General features: G+C 43.9%; 1 protein-coding gene across 3 annotated transcripts in view; it reads right to left on the bottom strand.

The window, feature by feature from the left end:
- Positions 1 to 15711, bottom strand: part of Cntn4 (contactin 4) — a 968730-nt gene that overhangs the window by 541906 nt on the left and 411113 nt on the right. The window contains exon 1 of one of the 3 annotated variants that reach the window (XM_047534795.1): positions 9923 to 10031. The exons of the other annotated variants lie outside the window; for them this stretch is intronic. The gene's annotated coding sequence lies outside the window, so the exon portion shown is untranslated. Of the gene's footprint in view, positions 1 to 9922; positions 10032 to 15711 lie in introns of those variants that run through there. 3 annotated transcript variants of the gene reach the window in all.

Below are 15711 nucleotides of genomic sequence, written 5' to 3' on the forward strand. Positions count from 1 at the left end.
CCCCCCCCAGGGCTGCGTTCCTTTCAGGAGCAGAGTTGGGAGGCCCCTGTGCCTGGAGGCTCCAAGCAGTAACTACCACCCCTCTCACGGCCTCCCAGCATCACCCGCGTCTCTTTGGTGATAAGCACGACTACTCTGTGCTTCTGGAAAAAGGGGCATCAGACATCCACACAATTAATCTCCTCGGCACGTGCTTAGCCGTCGCGGATGGAAAAAGCTCAAAAGCACCGCTGTCGTGGACCCAGGACGCCCCTCTCACTGGCTGCTTCCAAACTGGGGCAAGCGCCTGAGTTAGGACGAGAGGGAAGTTTGGAGGGAGGGCAAAGCCGGCGGACGAGGGGGCGAGAAATCACCAGGCGGACAGGCACGAGGTGTTTTAGTACCAATTTTCTTTTTTACACATTGAAATGGAAACAGCGCACTAAAAGCTCCTTTGCACTTAGTTGCTATAATATTTACTTCCAAATTATTATCTTTAATAGAAACAGCACTTTGCAGTTATAAAACACCTTGTTTCCAGAAGCTCAAAATATTTCCCCACATATTAAGTCAACCCTACGCAAGACCATATACCAGGGAGCTTGGCTTCCCTGTCCTAGTTACAAATGGGTTTCAACAGCGTCATTTTGGTTAACTGGAGCATTTAAGGCATGGGGACAGGAAGTCCCTGGAGCAATGAAGGGCTCCTGGGATGGACAGGGACCCAGCTTGTTCCCTGCAGCAAAACAAACACAGTTACTAAAGCCTTAGCGACTTTATGGCCTAATTAACCAAAAACCCACCCTCAAACTCAGAGTCAGCTTTAAGGACTGAGCCAGGTTAGGCCCACATCATTTTGGGGTCACAGCAGGATCTTGGGAATGGCTTTGTTCCTTCCTTTCACCTGTGTCCTGTGGAATCGACTTAGATACCATGAATTATGTCTAACTGGAGGAAAGAGCCCAAGGGAAACAGTGAGAAGAGAGAAAACCTGCCACCTGGCCCAAGGTACCTGAACCTGTCCTTCCTCTCCCTCTCAGGGGTAGAGCCCATTAGACTGCACACACTTCGATAAGGAAAATGACATTATGCTTGTTTGGCTCAGATTGAATCCCTGTACCCAAGAATAGAGTGAAGAGTAGGGATTTAATAAAAGATGGTAGAGTAAGTGGATGAGTCTAGGTTGGCCACGCTGGAGACTAGCCACTGTTGATTCCATCAGCTGCCCAGGTATACGAGGACAATGACTACGCTCCAACACCGAATTACCGTATTCCTTGTCTCCTTACCGTACACAACTCCGAAAGTGTCTAGCGTAATACTAAACAGAATTTAGGTTGCGTCTTGTGGTCAAAAACAAGTGGAAAGCAATCCAACTTTCTTATCCCTTGAATGTGACAGAATCATGGGCAGACTCCATTTGCTTCATTAATCAGTGCATACCCACGTGCAGTTTCAAAAGAGAAAAAAATGACCACCTTATCCCTTTCAACAGTGACATATTCATGACTGGCAACTTTACAGTTTTAAGATAAAGACATTAAATATCTTAGTAAAACCAGTAAATACAATTGTATTTTATTAAACCAGATTCCTAGGGTATGGGAAAACATGTTTATGTATCGAATCCTGTATCATCAACGTTGCCACTAGTATTTGTATAACATCAGTTTTTAAATCTGACCATTGCAAACTGACAATTAATGAGTCCTACTAGGCTTCTAAACTATCCTTGCTTTGCTTCATTCTCCTGTTAGGTTCTTATCCTAAAAGTACACAGATAGACTACTGAAGTACTTTTCCTCTTTTTGGTAGGGGACAAGACACTCTATGTTTGCATCTGACATTTTCTAGTCCTCAATGAGAGACACCTTGACTTAGCCTCCAATAGAGGCTGAAAACTGGCTGTCTAAGGATTTGGGTTTAGCTTTCAAATATTTAAAAAAATAAACAGTAATATTTGAAATGTGTGAGAGGGGGTAATACCAGGCCCGCAATCTTACATGACAGTGACGTCAACTAAGACTCCCCAAGGTGTGACAACTGGTCTACCTCCCTGGGTCATGCTTTCTGTCTGGTTTCTGCAGACTCTACTGTGGGCTTCTTGCCTCTCAGCAGAGTCCTAGCCTCATGACAGATGGATAGAATATGTCAGATATACCCTCTTGCCAGGGAGAGAGTGTCCAGAGCTCTGGAAACCCGTGCTTCCACGCCTTGTCACGGCACAGGCGTGTCTCTACGGTGGCTAAGCCTCTGACCTAGCAGAAGAGGATCAGGCGACAGTCTATACAGCCCAGCCAGCCAGACCTAAAGCTTAATGATTTCACATCACTCTTTACCCAAGGGTCGAGTGCCATGCTGGGAGAGACGGGAAGGAGTCAGGGTGGGGCAGGGTCACATGCCAGGGGTGGCAGATTTACCCTATGGAATGAGGTCACTTTGCATGAGGATCCCAAGTTTGAGACCAGCCTCAGCAATATAGTGAGACCCTCGGCCACTTGGCAAGACCACCAAGGGCTGGGATGTGACTCAGTGGTAAAGCACCTCCGGGTCCAACCCCCAAATGCCACTTCAGCTTGTTAAACCAAAAGCAATGGGAGGCCATTTTTTTTTTTTTTTTTTTTTTTTGGACTGAGCTTTGATACGAGGACCAACAGACCAGACCCAACCAAAACGAAGTCGCTCGTGCTAAAGGCACACGGTCACACTGAACCTTAAGGACACAGATCCCCCAAAGAAACCAGGTTTTCCTGAAATCAGGAGACTCCAGTCTACCTGGGTCATTAAATAAGCAAGTCCTTTACAAAAAAAGTCAAGCTGATGTTACCCAGTCGAGTGTGTGTGTGTGTGTGTGTGTGTGTGTGTCTCCATCCTACTCTTCTGCTTCCCTGTTCTCATGGCACCAAACCCCCTGTTTGGTCCTTTCCCCGGAGAAGCCCTCCTTCTGTTTGGTATCATGACACCGGGTCAACTCCCGAGTCACAATTAGATCTCTCACTAGATGAGTTGTCGTTTTGTCTTCTGTTTATTTTTTATTTTTATTTATTTATTTATTTATTTTTAGCTAAAAACACTTGAGAAAGAGCAGGTTGCAAACAGGGTATAAAGACCTTCCTTTTTCTTGGTAGAAGCTGATAAAGCTTCTCTGTGCCAGCTTCCCTGAAGCAGGAGCAAGCTGCCAAGACCTGGGAACGCTGTAACAGACCTGCTGAAATAACGCTTATCTTCCCTTTGCCTCCACACAGACGGTGGTCACTTCTCCACAACGGCTTCTCTTGATTCAACCTGACACAGAAGCGTTTAGATTTTTGCCATTTCATTGTCACATGAGGGCCCCCCGTGTAAAAATGTAAAAATCTCTGTGCTTTCTTCTGTTCATGTTTTCTGTCCCTTTAATTCCCAGGTCCCACCAGTTACCACAAGAAGATCACATTTCACCTCCCTGGCCGGCCACAGTCTCCAGCTCTGCTGCTTCCAGGAATCACTTCTCAAGTTGCTTATCCCAAAACATTTTTTTTCCAAGTTTATCCACTTAGCATGGCGTGAAGCAGTTCTATCTAGCAATTACGTTTTCCTCTTTGACGTAGTTATGGAAATGCCTATTTGGATACTAAACGAACGTTATCAAATATTCCACCAGAGGAATTTGCTTCAAATTTGGGGAGTTAGTTTTGAGGAAATTTTAGGGCCTCCAGTCAACTTTCAAACATGCCCCTGATTGCATCTTGCAGATGATTTTGAGTTTGAGGACTGCAAGACGCAAAACCAAGAAAGTTTCTCAAGCAAAATATTTCAGTCTATCCCTTTACAGGAGCACCTCAAAAAATAGTATTTGCATGTTATGGAAAATAATCAGGGGGGCGGTGTGTGTGGGAATCCCCATAGCAAGCAATGTATCATTGAGTCGTGGTCCTGGATGAACACCAGAGATCTGTACCCATCTTAGGTCACCCTGCCTACCTGTTAGCCTAAGAAAAACCATTTTCCTCCTAATCATTCCAAAGTAAAGTCATTTTTAAAGCTTTCGCATCTGTTAAATGTACTCGCACGCCACCAGAGGTACTTTCAACAAGAAATATAATACTACAAGAGAGGTTAAGATCAGCCATCAACCCGATACCTCTGTGGATCCCTCGGGGAGAGGCAGAAGGCAGGACGGCCCCGGGGGAAGGAGCCTGTCAGTCTAAATCTGCTGCGAGCTAGTCTTCTCTCTGAGCACACCGCCAGACAGCTGCATGGCGTTGGAGTCACACGCTTTAAATTACCAGATTCACACTTAACACACAGGTCCTCAAGATGCCAGGGACCGGGTCTGAACACATAATTTGTTCTGTTCTGGGGGATGGTAGTTGCTTCCACCTCTGCCATGGGATGTTAGGCTGGTGTGGGAGCGGCTGGCCAGTCTGCAAGGCACAAGATCTGTAGAGAATTGCAACCAGCTTGAAGGCTGCCTTTTCGCACATGACCGTGACATGACTCAGGCACAGGTTCACGCCAGTAGGCGAGGTTCCATGTGCAAATGTTTGGGAGATCCAAACCTATTGCTCTGGACAGGATGCTTGGTGGGGGGAAGAAAATGAAGTGAAATGATTTCAAGAAGTTCATCAGGACCATGGTACATCCCATTCACCGTGAAGAACTTTAGATTTCCTTCCTGGACAACAGGAGTAATTTCATAAAAGCAACCTCCTTGGAATCAGGCTCTCCACCCCATCGACTCTGGGGATTTGGAGTGATAGAGATAAGCCGAGGGTAAGGGGCTGGATCAAAACCCAAGAACTGGAGGAGAAAGGCTCAAGGCAATCTCCTAGCAACCTGTGGAAAGCGCAGAGAATTTCCACAGATATTTGTTTACTAACATCCACCCAACTAGACGGACGATCCCCATGTGCTCCTCTAGAAATCCTCATTAAGATGAGGCAATCTCGCTCTTGAGCCATGATACCCACTTCATTTAAGATAATTATATTTTTAAAGCCTGTCAGCCAGTCCGGTCAAGTGCCAAAAACAGTCCTTGTTCTCTGGATCTCTTCATTGATCCAAATTTCTTAATCCTTTGCACAGAAACACACCAGAACCTAAGCCAACTCCTCTGGAATCACTCCCAGGGCCTTACGTGGGCTGTTTTTTACTTTCCTACCACAATTTCCCAGAGCAGCCTGAAACCACAGCTCCCTCAACCATTATAGACCTATTCCTCTACATCCTTATTTACATTTTTTATTTTTATTTTTATTTATTTATCTATTTTTGCTTGCAGGGCAGACAAATTTCTACCCAGTGATCTAGGGTTTCATTCTGGAAAGCCTTAAATCTGATGCCTGGCACAGTCAGCTTCTTTAAATTCCGTCATATCTTCAGAATGTAGAGTTCTGCATTTTATAACTAGCCATAAGAAACACTTTATTCCTCTGCAGCTTCTTCTGATGGGCTGCTCTCAATATTAAATCATTTCCACTCGGCTCGTGAAACAACAGAGAAACTTGATGCTAAAATTCACAAGGTCTCAACATCCCTTTCCTGGGCACAAAGGCAGAGGGTGGGAAGGAAGCCACAGCTAAGTCCGGTTTACAACTTTACCTTTCTAACTACACGATAACACAGTCTGATAAACCAGGTGGGCTGTTAACCAAGTGATATTGAACTGAACATCTCAAGTCCTCAGATGTACTGGTTTGCAACCGAAAGTCATGCCCTGGAGGAACCTACTAACTTTACAGTCGAGAATCCGAGAGCCGCAAATCATCAAACGCTACTTGTCACCATCATATTCTTTGGATTGAAATTGTCTTAAGTACAAAAGTCATTTTGGTCATGGAAAGATGCGTGCCTATAAAACAGAGAAATTATCTCACATTACTGAGTCTACTTACGACAGGCCAGAAGCCTAAAAAAAGCCAGGGTAGCTACCCGGTTTTATGAGATGTGAAAAATTAATTTTATACTCTGCATGGATTACATCAAATACAGTCTACAAGTTCAATAAGGAATGACATTAATATTCATACTTCAGAGTAGTAAGCCACACAGAGATTTCCAAATGGCAAAAATGGAGAGGAAAATGAATATTCTAGCTTACATTTAAAAGGCTGTCATAACACCACTCTGATCTGGAAGAAAATGAAGCCATCAAAACTATTACTGTTTTCAAATGGCCACTTAACATCCATCTTAGAATATGCTCGATGCTAAAAAAATATTTATATAAGCATATACGTCATCCGCTGTTAAGCGTGATATTGGTCTCTCATAATTTTGTGCCATCCCAACGTGTTTTTATTTCACCTAATAGTGAAAGAAATAAAAACACGACTCTATGGGTTGTACAAATATAAATTCAGGAACTCATTTAGCTTCTTTCAGTACTTGCTGTGAAGATGGTCAAAGGAAGTCTATTCACAAGTGGGTTCAAGAACCAGAATCATTTAGTTTATGGTTTTAGGAACTTGGCCATCTATCCTTTCTAACTAAGAGACTTATCTAGCAATAAACAGTTCAGAGATGACCAGAAATGATCATAGAAAAAATGGCCCACACAATGATTTTCTTATCTTACTCAAATTCCAAAAACATTGTTTACTTAACGATGCGGTCTCAGACATATTTATTTCTGAATGAAATAACTTGTGACTTTCATTTTCAAAATATTGTTTAACAAGATAACAATATCTTGGGGGGGTGAAACAAGGTTCTTTGGTGCACTTTATTATTTTGTTTATCAAAATAAAACTCTTATTTCCTGTTAGGTTGAAATGGACACTCATTGAATTTTGGGGGGGGGTTATTTTTAAAAATGGACTATTGTTAGTTTAATAACACATGAGAATAAATTTTGCTTGATCACCTTCAACACAGAATGTAGGGTAATTATTTCACTTTAAGAACTGACGTGGTAGCTGACTATGATGGTATATGCCCATAATCCCAGCAACTCAGGAGGCTGAGGCAGGAGGATCAAAAACTTGAGGCCAGACTCAGCAATTTTGTAAGATCCTATTGCAAAATAAATAAATAAATAAATAAATAAATAAATAAATAAATAAAAAGGGCTGGGGAGATATGGCTCAGAGGTAAATTGCCCCTGGGTTCAACCCCGAGAGAGAGAGAGAGAGAGAGAGAGAGAGAGAGAGAGAGAGAGAGAAAAGGAACCTGACATGGTATATACAATATATACATACTCATAACTAACTTTCAGGGTCTCTTTTGCACACACATGTGTAAGACTAAGTAAATGCAATCACAGCAGAGAAAGGGAAGAAGAAAAGAGGAATAGCAGATGAAAGTGTCTTTTCCATGTTTGACTAGGATCACACTTTGCCCAGTCCCTGGGTGCGTGCCCAGTACATTCTAGAAGTGAGTGGTTAGGAAGAGTTGTCATGAGTTACACTTGCTCAACTTACAAAGCATCTCTGAAGTCATACTTCATTTTACAGGGGGATAACGAGGCACAGAGAGGCTAAGTAGCTTGCTGGAGGCAGCCCAGCAACTTAAAGCAGACTAACTCAAGCTTCTGCTGTCACGGGGGGTGATCTGTATCGTGTGCCCTGACAGCAGGGAGAGAAGGCTTGCTAATGTTTGCAATCATCCAACTTATTAGGGTTATTAAATTCACATTTTTCATTTGACCATAGTTCACTTTTTAATCTTATTCTGGAGGCAGTTTCCAGAACTTCCTTTCTTACCTTTGATCTATGGGTCCCGCCTGTGAAAGGGAAGCTGGGCTACAATTTGCGAGCAAACAGGACCTGCTTACGAATGCGGCTGAGGATGACATGGAGTCCCCTTTGGGTCTAACCCAGAGCCGTGGGAGGCAAAACCAGTTTGTCAAGAGCTGGAGGCCCCCAGCGCTGGGGCTCTGCTCCGTGTTCACGTGCTCCTCTGTGCAGGACTTCGTTGCACGTGTCCACAGAAGCACCTTCTAGGAGCTCAGCAGGTGCTGTTCTTGGGGCAGCACAGATCCCGCTGCAGGTTTGCTGGAGGGATTTGCAGCATGCCAACAGAGCCACGCTGTTTAGGAAGCTGCAGGGCTTGTCTGCCACTCTGTTCTATAGCACTTTGAACTTATTTTGAAGACCAATTCAGTCGCCGTGGTTTTAAAAGCACCTCTTAAAAGGTGTGTCTGTAAAACCCATCCGGCTTTCCCATCTGTCACGCCAGAGGACCCTAAACCCACCCCTACAGCACTCAATCCCCTTTCCTGAAGATGAAACACTACAGGGAGGTGATGTCCCGATTGTTTAGAAAATGACCCACAACATTTCTAAAGTCCTACAAACACACTATGGAGCTTGCAGATGCCTTTCTGAGCACCGTGGCCACCAGCTGCAAAAATGCACGCCATCCTAAGACCTGAGCTGAAATTTCAAAATATGTGAGTGGAACATGAAGGTCAAAGTCAACTCTTTCAGGAGAACAGTCCTCCACAGAAAGTAAACTATCCTGCACAACAACAACAAAAAAGATTCAGCAGTTTAACCAAAAAAAGCACAACTCGAAATAGTAACACAGCATTTACTACGTAACACAGACAGAAGTCAAATATTTGTAAAATGCACACACGGAGGACACTCACTGACCTATTTCTCTTCTCGTCGGACTCTTAAAACATGACCACCTTGATCAGTTGTTTCTTTTTTTCCCTCCAAACCTCAAGCTCTCAGCCTTCCTGTGCCCAAGCAGACCACCGATTTCAAGTCTCTCTCTCTAGCATCCCAAGCAAATCCAAAGAGGACCGGCTCTGAGACGCTTCCCAACTTCACAGTCTGCGTACATCCCCTGCCTTGAGACTAGCCGTCTGCTCAGGGAAACTGGATTTCCACTCTGGACGCCCTGTGATCCTCTGGCTCCATGCTCTCAAGCTCAGGGTGGGGTTTGATCCTGCCTTTTAGGTGTGAACGATTTCAAGTTCCCTTTGATCTACGTCAGTGCTGGCCATTGGTTCAAGTGTTCTAAGACTTTTATTCAAATTCTATTTTTGCAACAGCTCAGTGGTTCTACTTTCAATCCAGGAAGAAGAGTGCGATTTATATTTAGTTGAGGAAAATCCAGACAGAAAAATCCACACATCCCTTCTGCATTGGTAACGACCTCTCATTTCAGGAAGGCATTGATCATGTGCAAGACCCCATGCAAATCTTATTAACGATATTAAATTCTAATAGTCTTTTCATGATCAGGTCCTCGTGCATGAATAACAAATATCAGTTTCATAGATTGCACTGGAGGATACAGAAAAGATAGGTGAACCTAGATTTGAAGTGCTGTTTATGCTCTTTTAATTATATCACCTCTTAAAGACAGTACTTTCAAAAGCAGTACCGTGCTAAACACACAGATCCTTGTGTTTAGACACTATCCCATAGAATAAAAAAAGAAAAGGAACAGTTTATGTGAGCAAATATTCCTAATAGTGCCCGTTCCCTTTCTGCAAAGTTTGCAAACAGCTTCCGAGTGAAAAGCAAGAGAAACTTTCCTTTTTTGTGCATTTCTTAGTGGCAGCAGAGAGCAAAAAAATAAACTTAAAGCTGGAAATTCTGACACAAGCTTCTTTTACACAGACGTGCATGTAAAACCATCTCCTTACATATACATCCGTCTTACATTTTTCTTGCAATGGCCAGAGGTACAGAAAAAAGATAAATATCCGCTCTACGCATCCTGGACACCACAGATAATTTAAGCATGCATCTGAATTAAAAACCAAAGCAATAATTTCCGACTTGGACAAAAGCATTCTGAAAGGTCCCTTATTTGCTTGTATGAATCAATTATATAAGAGATCTGACAGGCACAGCAAGCTCTAAACAGATTACACTCTGTCTCACCAGCTTGATTCAACAAAGAGCAATTGCACAGAAAATCAAATGCTGCTTGCAAAGTCACATCCACATGGAACTGGGAGGGAGGAAAAAAAGGGGGGAAAAACACAAACCCTGGTACTTACAGACCGTAAAGTAAAATGTCCCAGTTTCGCTTTACACGTTACAGCAAATCAAACAGAGATTTCAGCTCTCAGCAAGTCCCCGCTGCTACTACACCGATCATCCGCGCAGAACAGGCCCTTATGCATTGCTCAGGCAGCTGAGAGATAATGGGACCATATTCTCAGCCGGGACTAGAGACGCTGCTCTCTGCTGTGCGCTGCATGGCGCTCCGCCAGCATTAATCAAGGAGGACCCAGCTTCGTGGCTGTGTTCCCCAAAGGATCGACGTAATTAGCGCATGAATCAAAGACGTTCCCGGGGCGCCTCGCATGCATCTCCAACTGGCTCGCCTCACATCCAGCCTGATTAGGAAGTTGGCTCTCCAATCCAAGAAGGTGTTCAACCTTTACACAAATGCACAGAGACTCGCGCAGCTGTTCACAGATTTCAGGGGAGGGGTGCAGATTAGGGATCCCTTCCCAGCGGGCCATTTATGTAATTCCTCCGCTGCAGAAAGAGACTCACACTGGTGGTGTGGTACCTATGGTGAGGTCTGACCTACCACTTGGTCTGCCTGTTCGGGTTTCTCAGTGGTTCCCAGGGCTGCCGCAGGCTGCAGCCGTTATTTCCCCTACAGATTTGATGCAATGTGGACATGGAGATTCTTTGCTGGTTTAGTCTCTGGGGAGGCTGGCTAGACTCAGGCCGGTCTCTATGGGGGAATTTTATATCCCTAAAGATGTGCTCCTTCACTGAGCACCCCAAGTCCAGGGCAAGGCAGAGGGTCTTCCAGGTTCTTGGGCTCCCTGCATCCTAAAAGTAGCTTCTGATGAGGTTTCTGGTGGTTTAACCAAACAGTCCTCCTCTTTAGGAGGTCTGCCTGGTATTGCACGCAGGGAGTCTCCACAGTAGCTCCATGTGGCAAGAGACAGACTCTGTCATTTCAAAAAATATTTTTAAACTGGACATGTCTCCTGCACTTTATCAAAATGGAACCACTCTTGACTTTGCCCAGGCAGCTACCTTTGGGCCCCTGAAGACATTTGTTTATGTAAATTTGACCTTAGTTGAGCGAGTCTGGGTTAGGGAGGCAAAATATTCTGTTTCTGAAAAAAGGAAAATCAGTTTGCATGTCAATCATCAAAAGGTTAGTGGAGGCACCCAGGCGATAGGGTGCGGTTGGGCCACACATGCCCAATAGCTGGTCGTTAAAGAGTCAATGTGACAGGAGCAGACGGGTTTAAGGAGTCAGGAATCTGAGCTACAATCCTCGCTGTGCTGCAAGAATAAGCGCTCTGTCACAGGACACTGCACCTTTCTGAGTCTCGGTTTTATAATGTGTACGATAAAGGGTCTTGGTCCAGGACCCTGACGTCTCTTGGGACACGACATTCTATTATTGTTGGAGGAGCTCTGACGTGGATCTCCATTACTAGGGTTCATAGGCCTTTTATGAGCACCAGCGTAACCGGCACCGAGTACGCACTTTTGACTCATTCAAATTTGGGAGTGGGGAGTCTCTGCTGCCTTTTTGGGGTCTTATGATCCAGTGCATAGTAGGTGGCATTTTGGAGACCCTGAAGCACTGTCGTGAGAAAGCCTGAATGCGTGCATCAGAAATGTATCATAAAATGTATTTTATAAGTGTGTAAATGTATAGAATGCATTTTATACATTTATAATGGGAAGAAGACCTGCGAGGCAGAATTGTACACAAGCCGGGTCTATCTGAGAGAAGAAAGGCATCCGGATGAAGGAAGAGCCACGTCTTGCTTTCCAGTACCAATGAGCAGAACACTGAGCTATTCTGGGCAGAGTCTTATTTGGGGGGGGGGGGGGGATACCAGGGATTGAACCCAGGGGAGCCACACCCCTCTTCCTTTTTATTTTTTGATTTTGAGACAGGGTCTTGCTAAGTTGTTAAGGACTTCGCTAAGTTGCCGAGGCTGGTTTTGAACCTGTGATCTCCCCGCCTCAGCCTCGGGGTCTCTGGGAGTAGAGGTGTGTGCCCACTGCCCACCTGGGCAGACCCTTCCTGTCTTTACCAGGGATCGTGCCTTCTTACTTTCTTACAGTCCTACTATCCAAAGACAGAGAAAGGTGGTGTCTACGGCCAGGGCTCGTTTACTTGTGTCTTATCAAGGTCAAGGCAACCCAAACCATCTCAGGGTTCCGATGGGAATCTTGAGGAGATAAAAGGAAACAGGATCAACGCTTTTGCCATTCTTCTTCTATAAGCAGGAAGATAACTCTCCTGAAAGACCTGTGATTTAGGACAAGATGCACATTACCAAATCCGTTCCTGGCCTTTCTCCACTCAATATTTCAAGCTAGGTATGTTGGTCAAGTATGGGGAACGAGGAGACTGTCCAGTTAAATTCTTCTCAAATTTTATTGAGCTTTTGAGTTGTTCTGTGTGGGTTCAACATGTTTTTGCAAGTATTCTCAAGCTAGTTTCTGTAAGACGACTCATCTCTTGTTCTCACCGGGTACAGCCGCAATTTGGTGTAAGTTCTGAAGTGACTGGCACAAATTTCATGTTAGTTATTTTTGTCTGGTTCATTATTATTGAGACTTTAGCACATCTATGGCACGTGTGAGGTGCTGACGGAAATAAGTTAATTAAATAACAATCGTGCATCTCAGTCATATTAGCAAACATATTGCCGAAGCAAATGAAAAGATGAACATTAAGATACTAAAGTATTTATTCAGTGGTACGGTGGAAATAAATGGTTTAATTGGTTTTAAGTTCTATTCAATCCCTGTTTGCTTGGTAATTACTTTGATTCATCTTTGATTATGGTATGTGATAGATTCACTGGGACGTCATGTGATTGGTGCTTGTTTCTAATGGTAGGTGACAATGGCTAACTCATAATTTCTAACTTACATGAATTCTTCATACATTGCCCCCTGAGATGTATTTCATGTAAAATATGAAGTCATTCATAATGAAAACCTAAAACTGGAAAGTTATTTTTTTAAAGGTGATAGGCAACATTAACATCATAATAAATACAGCTGAGAGAGGCGGGGAAAGATCAACAAGACTAGTAACTAGAAACAAAAGAGATCATCTTTGCAAAAACCGTAGAACTTGTTATCTTGCTCCAGAATACGTACCAGAAGCCCGGCGGCATGCAGAGATTGTTTCAGACTTTGCATTGAAATTGCAAGACACTACTTCTCTTTGGGACCGTAGGAATCTGCAGTTTTAACAATGCCTGTCAAGGCTAATAAGGACCTGGGGAATGGGGCTCCTGAGGTCTCTTTCTGGCCGTAAGACAAGATTCAGCAAGTTAAATAAAGCTCTGAGTCTCAGCAAATCTAGGGGCAAAATGATAGTTAGGGCAACAATTTCCCAACAGGTTGAGGCTTAATCGATATTTTTAAATGCTTCGGACTCTTCCGCAGGATGTTGCCAGATGTGCATACAATTGCTCACTGCTCTTTCTAGCAAGCGGTTACATTTTCCTATTCCTCACATCTCTCCCTAAAAGTCAGAGTCAAAAACTGAGGCGACTGTGACATTTCTCCAGCTGGGAACAAAATTTCAAAAGAAGGCGATGGTTTAGAAATTGCAGTCCAGGGCACCCAGCGGAATGACAATCTCAGCAGCCATGATTCAACTGTCTTTTCTAACCCAAAGCAATGGAGCCAGTAATAAAATCAAGAGGCTGAAAGTGTGGATCTCCATGACCAAGGAGGCAGCCATATTGATTTCTAAGAGGGAATCAATTCCCATGGCCTTGACCCCCAGGGACCTAGGTCACAAACTTTTAAAACGGACTCCACTGAAAACAAGTCACAATGACATCCAGTTGACCCAGAAACTAGAAAATGATGGCAAGACGCCTCCACACTTATCTACCACCACCTGCTCAGAAATTTGAAGTCACTTAGTGAAACATGTCTGCTGATTTTAGGAGTGTGAGTGTTTGTGGAGGGGTAGAGAAAGAGGGGGCAGATTACTTTAGGAATGGGTTTTCCCATTTGATGCAGAACTCGCTTCTTACGATGGCTAACAGACATGAGCCAGTTTTCTTAAGAAGAAACTAAAAGCCCTCTTCCTCAGAAGCTTCTGGTTTTCCATCCAACGTACACAGAGTGTTTTGACAGATTGAATTTTGGTTCTTAGAAGTGAGTAGCTACTGGCTACTCAACATTCTACAGTGCCTGGCCCGCTATGTTCACAAGATATGTTTAGGAAATCCTGTCCCAGGAGCAACCTGTTGAGGGGTTTGTATTTAGAATTCCTAAACACCGAGAACCAAGGTATAAAAAATGCACCACACATAAACGGGGTTGTTCTAGATACTACCGCAGAAGCGACTCTGAACGTCTCTGCCTTGGAGTTGACTTTAGACTTGGCAGTACGCGTTTATAAAAATCACCATATATTCAACCCATGTGACCCTACAATATGTACAATCAGAAAAATGAGACATTAACACTCCGTTTGTGTACGCATCTCTCAAAATGTATAAATGCATTCTATTGTGCTATACAACACATAAGAACGAATACAAAAATTAATTGAAATTTAAAAGATTTTTAAAATTTACCCTATATCCAGTACAACGAGCTAGTTGAAAAGCCAAAACTGTGGTACAATCTCCAGTCTCTCCATGCGTACACCCATGATCAGTGGCCTGACTACACAGGAACATCAAATCAACGAAGGGGCTCAATATGGCCCTCACTCTCTAGAAGACGGCTTCCCCAAACTAAATAGAAGAACAACAAAAACTCAATGTCATGCCAGCCTCTCTGGTTCCCCCTCCTACTTGCGATCATTCCAACAAACACATCCTGTAGGCAAATGGAGCTCCCTGTAATTCCAAATCAGAGACTTTCTGTCTCTGTGATTATTCCTAAATAGATTCCCAAAACTGTCCATGTTCCTTATCGGGAGTCTCATCTTAGCCTTCAAATGCAGATGGTTTTAAGAGATTTAATGAAATGCATGCTCCAATTCATGGGTTTTCATTAGGAAATCAGTGGCCAGGTGCTTTGGTCTGCACATTGGACAAGTATTTATTGAGCACGTACTACATTCCTGGTCAATTGAAGCGACGAGAGGAAGAAATCTTCCGCTGCCCTCTCAGACTCCATGCATTTATTCTGCAGCCCCTACATCATTCTGTCTGGCTCAGAGAAAAAAGATGACTGCATTTCTCATCATCCTCTAGGGTCATGATTATTTATAATCAGCTTCTTTGCTAATGTGGTCCTCCACGGACTCCCTGGCTCTGCTACTTGGGCACTTTAGGCGCTAGGTGGATGGCGGCAGGGCTCTTGGTTTTATTCTTTGGCAACTCTTCCATCAGCTTCAAAAAGCCCTGTTCAGGCTTCCCGGGGAGGGGAGTCCCAGTTAAGTGCGTTTCTTAAAGGAAAAGCGTCTACCATTCGCTCTGAGGCGGAGGGAGCCCATGAGAAAGAGATGTTGCCTAGGAAAAGGAGGAGTTTGTCCCTTAAGATTATCCTGGGGCTTCACCAAGAAAAAAGCAAGAGTTCATTAGAAGAGGTGATACCTATCCTCACAGAAATGACAATGAGTAAGGTACATTTCTTTTCTTCCTTAAGGTCTTGAAAAACAGGCTCACCTCCTTTCCTTCCAGTGGATACACACATACAGAGGAAAAGCCTTAATTCTGGAACAGAGTCACATCAGAGATACAGGCAGAGGTGAGGTTTCTCTCCGAGTGGGGATTTTAAGGGCTCTTTTCAGGGAACCCCCTGGGCAAATCCACACCATCTCTTCTCCTTTCCCTGGATGATACAGTAACACGGCAAGCCAGTGTCC

This window comes from Sciurus carolinensis, chromosome 19, assembly GCF_902686445.1.
Source record: "Sciurus carolinensis chromosome 19, mSciCar1.2, whole genome shotgun sequence".
NCBI classification, from domain to species: domain Eukaryota; kingdom Metazoa; phylum Chordata; class Mammalia; order Rodentia; family Sciuridae; genus Sciurus; species Sciurus carolinensis.